Here is a 10,000-nt window from a genome sequence, read left to right as displayed (position 1 = left end):
CCCACCCACGACCCTGGCACTCCATGACCCCACCATGACCTCACAACGTCCCCACCCACGACACTCCACCTGACGACCCCACCACGAACCCCACCCATGACCCCACCGACGACCCCCCACCCATGACCCCATCCATGACCTCACCCACGACTTCACCCACGACCCACACTCCACGACCTCACACATGATCTCTCACTGACCACCTCACCTCAACTTCCTCACCCACGCGCCTGCCCGACCGGCGCCCGCCTGCGCGCTTCGTTCGCGCCTGCCAGCGCTCTTTCTGCAGCGCTGTCCGATCGCCCTACCCCGAATTTTTTCCGATTTTTTTCGAATTTTGTTTGAATTTAATTTTCGTTTCCATCTCCTCGGATCAAATTTTTGAGGTTCCCCCTCCCACTTTCACCCCCATCCCAATTTTTTTCGATTTTTTTTTGTGAATTTCATTTTCTTATGATCTCCTTGGATCAAGGTTTTCTCGATAATACAAAGACACCAATTCCTCGGATCAAGTTTTTCTTGATATCAAATAATACAAAGACTCCATCTCCTTGGATCAAATTTTTCTCGATATCAAAAACTCCACTTCCTCGAATCAAGTTTTTTTGGATTTTCCCCTCTGGGGATAAACATTCAAATGAACTCCCACTTGCATCTCAAATTCCCTGCTCCAATTCCTCGGATCAAGTTTTTGATTTCCCCATATGGGGTTTCGAAAATCTTATGATCTCCTTGGATCAAGTATTTCTCCTCCATCTTCTCAGATCAAGTTTTTAAGGTTCCCCCTCCCACTTTCACCCCCTTCCCAAAATTTCTGCTCCATCTCCTTGGATCAAATTTTTTGGATTCTCCCTATGGGGTTTTGAATTTCTTGTACTCTCCATCTCCTCGGATCAAATTTTTCTCGAAATCAATAATACCAAGTCTCCATCTCCTTGGAGCAAGTTTTTCTCGATATCAACTTTTTTGAGGGTCTCCTTCCCACTTTCACCCCAATCCCAAATTCTTTACGAATTTTTTTTTGAATTTCTTATGATCTCCATCTCCTCGGATCAAGGTTTTTTGGGTTCCCCCCTTTGTGGGTAAGCATTCAAAATGGACTCCCACTTTCACCCCAAATATTCCTCCTCCATCTCCTTGGATCAAGGTTTTCTCGATAATACAAAGACTCCATCTCCTTGGATCAAGTTTTTCTCGATAATACTAAGACTGCATCTCCCTGGATCAAGTTTTTGGATTCTCCCCTCTGGGGGTAAGCATTCAAAATGGACTCCCACTTTCACCCCAAATATTCCTCCTCCATCTCCTTGGATCAAGGTTTTCTCGATAATACAAAGACTCCATCTCCTTGGATCAAGTTTTTCTCGATAATACCAAGACTCCATCTCCTTGGATCAAGTTTTTGGATTCTCCCCTCTGGGGGTAAGCATTCAAATGAACTCCTCCTATGGGGCATGGTACTTTCTCTTACTACAGGTCTAAACAAATGTGACGTCACCCCACCTGTGTTTACTCGGCGGTCAGTGACGTCACGTGATGACCTCACACATACAGGCTGAATCTTGTCGACTTCCCCCTACGTCAGTGACATCACGTGATGACCCCACACACACAGGCTGAATCTTGTCGACTTCCCCCTACACATTTTTCACTCTTAACCCAGGATAACCCAAATAATTTCACATTTTTGTTCGTTAATACCCACAACAATCCACAATTTCTTTACAAAATACAACACAAGTCTAGACATTTTTCTCGTTTTAACTATTTCATCAGAAAAAGTCACAACAACAACCCACTTATAACATCTTTTCGGTATCTCTAGTTCGACAACAACACCCACAACCCACAACCCACAATTTTTTCTCGTTTTAACTAATTTCATCAAAAAAAGTCACAACAACAACCAACTTATAACATCTTTTTTGGTATCTCTAGTTCGACTCACATAAACACCTTTGAACATTTCCAAACAACACTAAAACATTTCCAAGACAACATTTTGAATACTCCCAAATAAGATTTATCATCTCTAATTTATCTACACTTACATATTTCATTAAATTACAACTCATCCCCCAAAACTCTTCCCTTACTCCAGATTTTTACAACAGTATCACAAAAACTATCTCAGACACTTTACTTTGAACAACACAAAAAACACCATCATTTACCTTTGAATACTCCAAAAACATCATTCGAACTCCCCCATATCACCACTGAATACTCCTAGGACACCTTCATAAATACTCTTGCACATCATTTGAACACCTTCAAAATCACTTTTGAATAGTCTCAAACACCATTTGAGTACTCCCAAATACACCACTGAATACTACTAAAACACCACTGAATACAGTCAAAACACCACCATAATCACCATAAACTAAGATCAACATCACAGACTAACACCCATTTTCACACAAATCCTCTCAAATCACTATAACCAAGACGATCCCACTCACCTCCAACTAAGATATAACATAAGTGCAAAAAAAAAAAAAAAAAAAAAAAACATGAAAACAAACCAAACTCATACGAACACTTACAACATAATCACCTCTTTTTCGGTATCTCTAGTTCGACAACAACGCCCACAACCCACAACACCAACAACCCACATCACCCCGCAACCCACAATTTTTTCTCGTTTTAACTAATTTCATCAAAAAAGTCACAACAACAATCCACTTATAACATGTTTTTTGCTATCTCTAGTTCGACAACAATACCCACAGCCCTCATCACTTACCAATTTATTCCCCAATTTTTCCTCTTTTGATACAAATTTTTCCCATTCTGTTTACTGAATCTTAAATGTAATACACATTCCTCCGTACATTACTAAAATTCTAATAAAATCCTCTCCATACCCATCTCCTTGTATCCACATAAATTGATATACTCACAACAACTAATCTCACTACCCAACTACTGCGACATGTTTCAACACCCTCCATTCTTTTCCAATATATCATAACTTTTCTATTCTATGATTTCTTTGTAAAATATTCACACATTACCTTTATTTTCAGTAAAATCCCCCCATATTTCATTAAATTTCTAATACAACCCTCCCCATACCCCTCTCCATCTCACCCACATTTCTTCACATCCACTCCCCCATCTCCCAACACACCTCTTCTGAACACACACAAAAACCACATTTCACATCCACAAATGCATCTCATCACCCATCTCAAATCCACCAAAATCACTGTAACCAAGATATTCACAAAACTCTATGACCACCTAACACACACACACACACACACACACACACACACACACACACACACACACACACACACACACACACACACACACCTTACTTTACTGTGAACACCTTCAAAACACTCTCATACATCATCATTTGAGACCACCTTTTCTCAATATCTCTTAAGAAATATTCTCTCATCCACAACCTTTATCATCTCACTACAGAACAACCCCAAGATTACTTCGAACACTCTCATAAATCATTTGAATACTCACATAAACACCTTTGAACATTTCCAAACAACACTGAAGTACTTCCAAAATATCATTTTGAATACTCCCAAATAAGATTTGTCATCTCTAATTTATCTACATTTACATATTTCATTAAATTACAACTCATCCACCATACTACTCCCTCAGTCTCCAGACTTTACATCATTATCACAAAAACTAACTCATACACTTATGACATGAGACATTTTACCAAATCTAACACAAACACACCCACACACAGACAACTCACTTTACTTTGAACACCACCAAAAACACCAACAATTACCATTGAATACTCCTAAAACACTACTGATTACTACCAAATCACCACTGAATACTACCAAAACACCGTCAAAATCACCAGAAACTAAGTTTAGCATCACCAGCTAACACCCATTTTATAGAAATTCCCTCAAATCACTGTAACCAAGAACTCCCTCCCCATGGGCGCAAAAAAAAAAAAGAAAAACTTGAACACAAACCTAATACACAAACACTTAGTACATGATCACCATCAACTGAAAACATGTCTTGTACACACATACATCTAAGACAACCACCAACAACAAAACACCCATATTCACTTACCTCAAAAAGCACTAATATCATAGAAAACACTCATTTTTTATAAACATTCACACAAAAAATTATGTTTGACAATATCTAAGCTCACTCACCTCGCTACCACCAACACACGATATCACACCTCACAGGACCGGCGAGGTCACCTCCAGTGACGTCACACTCTCATCTGTGTTTACTTGGTGGTCAGTAACATCACACCCAACTCACCTTGTTTCATCCTATTGTACCCACATTATCTAAGAACACTATAACCAAGACGATTACCAGATTTTATGACCCCACCACCAAGATCACAGAAAACATTCATTTTTATAAACATTCACAAAAAAATCACGATCAGCAATTCCATATCATGTTTACCATCATCTATCAACACTCATCACCAAGATCACCAAAAATCTAAGATCATGCATCTCAAAACTACTATGATCACTGAAAACACTTATTTTTTAAACATTCGCACAAAAATAAGACATACACAAAAAATACCACGACATTTCCACCAACATCTATAACATAACATGTGCACCATAACATATCACCTTCACCAAAAAAAAAAAAAAAATAATACACAGACACCCACAACTTATACATTTCCATTACAAATTTAAGACACGAGATATACACACCCAATCTAAGACATTCAACTCCAACTAAGACATACACATCATAACTAAGACATACACCAAAACCTATACTTGTCATATTGACAATAAATATAAGACATAAGCACAAAAAAAATTTACCTTATCATGAAACATTACCAGAACTAAGTCATACACCTCCAACTAATACACAATCACTTTACTAAGTTCATGTTAACTATTCATCACAAAAAATATTAATACAATTCACCCACCAAATTTGTTATAATCATCAAAAAATAAAACTGTTTTACACATTTTTTTTTTCTCAAACTGAATATTCATACCACATTTATCATTTCTCACCTATGTTGCATATCACATTCCTCACCCACATCATCCCTGAAACATCCTTTCTTATTCAGTGTTGTTTGGAAATGTTCAAAGGTGTTTATGTGAGTATTCAAATGATTTATGAGAGTGTTCGAAGTAATCTTGGGGCTGTTCTGTAGTGAGATGATAAAGGTTGTGGATGAGAGAATATTTCTTTAGAGATATTGAGAAAAGGTGGTCTCAAATGATGATGTATGAGAGTGTTTTAAAGGTGTTCACAGTAAAGTGAGGTGTGTGTGTGTGTGTGTGTTAGGTGGTCATAGAGTTTTGTGAATATCTTGGTTACAGTGATTTTAGTGGATTTGAGATGGGTGATGAGATGCATTTGTAGATGTGAAATGTGATTTTTGTGTGTGTTCAGAAGAGGTGTGTTGGGAGATGGGGGAGTGGATGCGAAGAAATGTGGGTGAGATGGAGAGGGGTATGGGGAGGGTTGTATTAGAAATTTAATGAAATATGGGGGGGGGGATTTTACTGAAAATGAAGGTAATGTGTGAATATTTTAAAAGAAATTATAGAAGTGAAAAGTTATGATATATTGGAAAAGAATGGAGGGTGTTGAAACATGTCGCAGTAGTTGGGTAGTGAGATTAGTTGTTGTGAGTATAATATCAATTTATGTGGATACAAGGAGATGGGTATGGAGAGGATTTTATTAGAATTTTAGTTATGTAGGGAGGAATGTGTATTACATTTAAGATTCAGTAAAAAGAATGGGAAAAATTTGTATCGAAAGAGGAAAAATTGGGGAATAAATTGGTAAGTGATGAGGGCTGTGGGTATTGTTGTCGAACTAGAGATAGCAAAAAAGATGTTATAAGTGGGTTGTTGTTGTGACTTTTTTGATGAAATTAGTTAAAACGAGAAAAAATTGTGGGTTGTGGGGTGATGTGGGTTGTTGGTGTTGTGGGTTGTGGGCGTTGTTGTCGAACTAGAGATACCGAAAAAGAGGTGATTCTGTTGTAAGTGTTCGTGTGAGTTTGGATTGTGTTCATGTTTTTTTTTTTGCACTCATGTTATATCTTAGTTGGAGGTGAGTGGGATCGTCTTGGTTATAGTGATTTGAGAGGATTTGTGTGAAAATGGGTGTTAGTCTGTGATGTTGATCTTAGTTTATGGTGATTTTGGTGGTGTTTTGGCTGTATTCAGTGGTGTTTTAGTAGTATTCAGTGGTGTATTTGGGAGTACTCAAATGGTGTTTGAGACTATTCAAAGGTGATTTTGAAGGTGTTCAAATGATGTGCAAGAGTATTTATGAAGGTGTTCTGGGAGTATTCAGTGGTGATTTGGGGGTGTTCGAATGATGTTTTTGGAGTATTCAAAGGTAAATGAAGGTGTTTTTGGTGTTGTTCAAAGTAAAGTGTCTGAGTTAGTTTTTGTGATACTGTTGTAAAAATCTGGAGAATGAGGGAGGAGTTTTGGGGGATGAGTTGTAATTTAATGAAATATGTAAGTGTAGATAAATTAGAGATGATAAATCTTATTTGGGAGTATTCAAAATGTTGTCTTGGAAATGTTTTAGTGTTGTTTGGAAATGTTCAAAGGTGTTTATGTGAGTATTCAAATGATTTATGAGAGTGTTCGAAGTAATCTTGGGGTTGTTCTGTAGTGAGATGATAAAGGTTTTCGATGAGAGAATATTTCTTAAGAGATATTGAGAAAAGTGCGTGTGTGTGTGTGTGTGTGTGTGTGTGTGTGTGTGTGTGTGTGTGTGTGTGTGTGTGTGTGTGTGTGTGTGTGTGTGTGTGTGTGTGTGTGTGTATGTGTGTGTGTATGTGTGTGTGTGCTAGGTGGTCATACAATTTTGTGAATATCTTGGTTACAGTGATTTTAGTGGATTTGAGATGTGTGATGAGATGCATTTGTGGGTGTGAAATGTGATTTTTGTGTGTGTTCTGAAGAGGTGTCTTTGGAGATGGGTGAGTGGATGTGAAGAAAATGTGGGTGAGATGGAGAGGGGTATGGGGAGGGTTGTATTAAAAATTTAATGAAATATGAGGGGATTTTACTGAAAATAAAGGTAATGTGTGAATATTATAAAAGAAATTATAGAAGTAGAAAGTTATGATACACTAGAAAATATTGGAGTGTGTAGAAACATGTCGCAGTAGTTGGGTAGTGAGATTACTTGTTGTGAGTATAATATTAATTGATGTGGATACAAGGAGATGGGTATGGAGAGGATTTTATTAGAATTTTAGTAATGTAGGGAGGAATGTGTATTACATTTTAAGATTCAATAAAAAGAAGGGGAAAAATTTGTATCGAATAAATTGTGAATAAATTGGTAAGTGATGAGGGTTGTGGGTATTGTTGTCGAACTAGAGATATCGAGAAAGATATTATAAGTGGGTTGTTGTTGTGACTTTTTCTGATGAAATTAGTTAAAACGAGAAAAAATTGTGGGTTGTGGGGTGTTGTGGGTTGTGGGTGTTGTGGGTTGTGGGTGTTGTCGAACTAGAGATACCGAAAAGATGTTATAAGTGGGTTGTTGTTGAGACTTTTTCTGATGAAATTAGTTAAAACGAGAAAAAATTGTGGGTTGTGGGTGTTGTGGGTTGTGGGTGTTGTGGGATGTGGGTGTTGTGGGATGTGGGTGTTGTTGTCGAACTAGAGATATCGAAAAAGATGTTATAAGTGGGTTGTTGTTGTGGGTGTTGTGGGTTGTGGGTATTGTTGTCGAACTAGAGATACCAAAAAAGATGTTATAAGTTGGTTGTTGTTGTGACTTTTTTTGATGAAATTAGTTAAAACGAGAAAAAGTTGTGGGTTGTGGGTGTTGTGGGTTGTGGGTGTTGTTGTCGAACTAGAGATACCGAAAAGATGTTATAAGTGGGTTGTTGTTGAGACTTTTTCTGATGAAATTAGTTAAAACGAGAAAAAATTGTGGGTTGTGGGTGTTGTGGGTTGTGGGTGTTGTGGGATGTGGGTGTTGTGGGATGTGGGTGTTGTTGTCGAACTAGAGATATCGAAAAAGATGTTATAAGTGGGTTGTTGTTGTGGGTGTTGTGGGTTGTGGGTATTGTTGTCGAACTAGAGATACCAAAAAAGATGTTATAAGTTGGTTGTTGTTGTGACTTTTTTTGATGAAATTAGTTAAAACGAGAAAAAGTTGTGGGTTGTGGGTGTTGTGGGTTGTGGGTGTTGTTGTCGAACTAGAGATACCGAAAAGATGTTATAAGTGGGTTGTTGTTGTGACTTTTTCTGATGAAATAGTTAAAACGAGAAAAATGTCTAGACTTGTGTTGTATTTTGTAAAGAAATTGTGGATTGTTGTGGGTATTAACGAAAAAAAATGTGAAATTATTTGGGTTATCCTGGGTTAAGAGTGAAAAATGTGTAGGGGGAAGTCGACAAGATTCAGCCTGTGTGTGTGGGGTCATCACGTGACGTCACTGACATAGGGGGAAGTCGACAAGATTCAGCCTGTATGTGTGAGGTCATCACGTGACGTCTCTGACCGCCGAGTAAAAACAGGTGGGGTGACGTCACACTTGTTTAGACCTGTAGTAAGAGAAAGTACGATGCCCCATAGGAGGAGTTCATTTGAATGCTTACCCCCAGAGGGGAGAATCCAAAAACTTGATCCAAGGAGATGGAGTCTTGGTATTATCGAGAAAAACTTGATCCAAGGAGATGGAGTCTTTGTATTATCGAGAAAACCTTGATCCAAGGAGATGGAGGAGGAATATTTGGGGTGAAAGTGGGAGTCCATTTTGAATGCTTACCCCCAGAGGGGAGAATCCAAAAACTTGATCCAAGGAGTTGGAGTCTTGGTGTTATCGAGAAAAACTTGATCCAAGGAGATGGAGTCTTTGTATTATCGAGAAAACCTTGATCCAAGGAGATGGAGGAGGAATATTTGGGGTGAAAGTGGGAGTCCATTTTGAATGCTTACCCACAGAGGGGGGGAACCCAAAAAACCTTGATCCGAGGAGATGGAGATCATAAGAAATTAAAAAAAAAATTCGTAAAGAATTTGGGATGGGGGTGAAAGTGGGAAGGAGACCCTCAAAAAAGTTGATATCGAGAAAAACTTGCTCCAAGGAGATGGAGACTTGGTATTATTGATTTCGAGAAAAATTTGATCCAAGGAGATGGAGAGCACAAGAAATTCAAAACCCCATAGGGGGAATCCAAAAAATTTGATCCAAGGAGATGAAGCAGAAATTTTGGGAAGGGGGTGAAAGTGGGAGGGGGAACCTTAAAAACTTGATCTGAGGAGATGGAGGAGAAATACTTGATCCAAGGAGATCATAAGATTTTCGAAACCCCATAGGGGGGAATCCAAAAACTTGATCCGAGGAATTGGAGCAGGGAATTTGAGATGCAAGTGGGAGTTCATTTGAATGCTTATCCCCAGAGGGGGGAATCCAAAAAACTTGATTCGAGGAAGTGGAGTCTTTGATATCGAGAAAAATTTGATCCAAGGAGATGGAGTCTTTGTATTATTTGATATCAAGAAAAACTTGATCCGAGGAATTGGAGTCTTTGTATTATCGAGAAAAACCTTGATTCAAGGAGATCATAAGAAAATGAAATTCACAAAAAAAAATGAAAATTTTGGGATGGGGGTGAAAGTGGGAGGGGGAACCTCAAAAATTTGATCCGAGGAGATGGAGAGCACAAGAAAATGAAATTCAAAAAAAATTCGAAAAAAATCGGAAAAAAATTCGGGGAGCGGGGGCGATCCGGACGACGCTGCAGAAGGCACTGGCGGGCGCGAGGGCGGGTGCGTGGGTGGGGTGCCGGTCGGGCATGCGTGGGTGGGGGTTGAGGGTTAGGTGGTCGAGGGTGGGGATCATGGGTGGGGGTCATGGGTGGGGGTCTTGAGAGGGGGTCGTGGGTGGGGTCATGGGTGGGGTCATGGGTGGGGGTCGTGGGTGGGGGTCGTGAGTGGGGGTCGTGGGTGGGGGCGTTTGTGGGGGTCGTGGGTGGGGCTC

Source organism: Cherax quadricarinatus, chromosome 1 (genome assembly GCF_038502225.1).
Source record: "Cherax quadricarinatus isolate ZL_2023a chromosome 1, ASM3850222v1, whole genome shotgun sequence".
NCBI lineage: Eukaryota > Metazoa > Arthropoda > Malacostraca > Decapoda > Parastacidae > Cherax > Cherax quadricarinatus.
Note: the sequence above shows the minus strand (reverse complement) of the source record.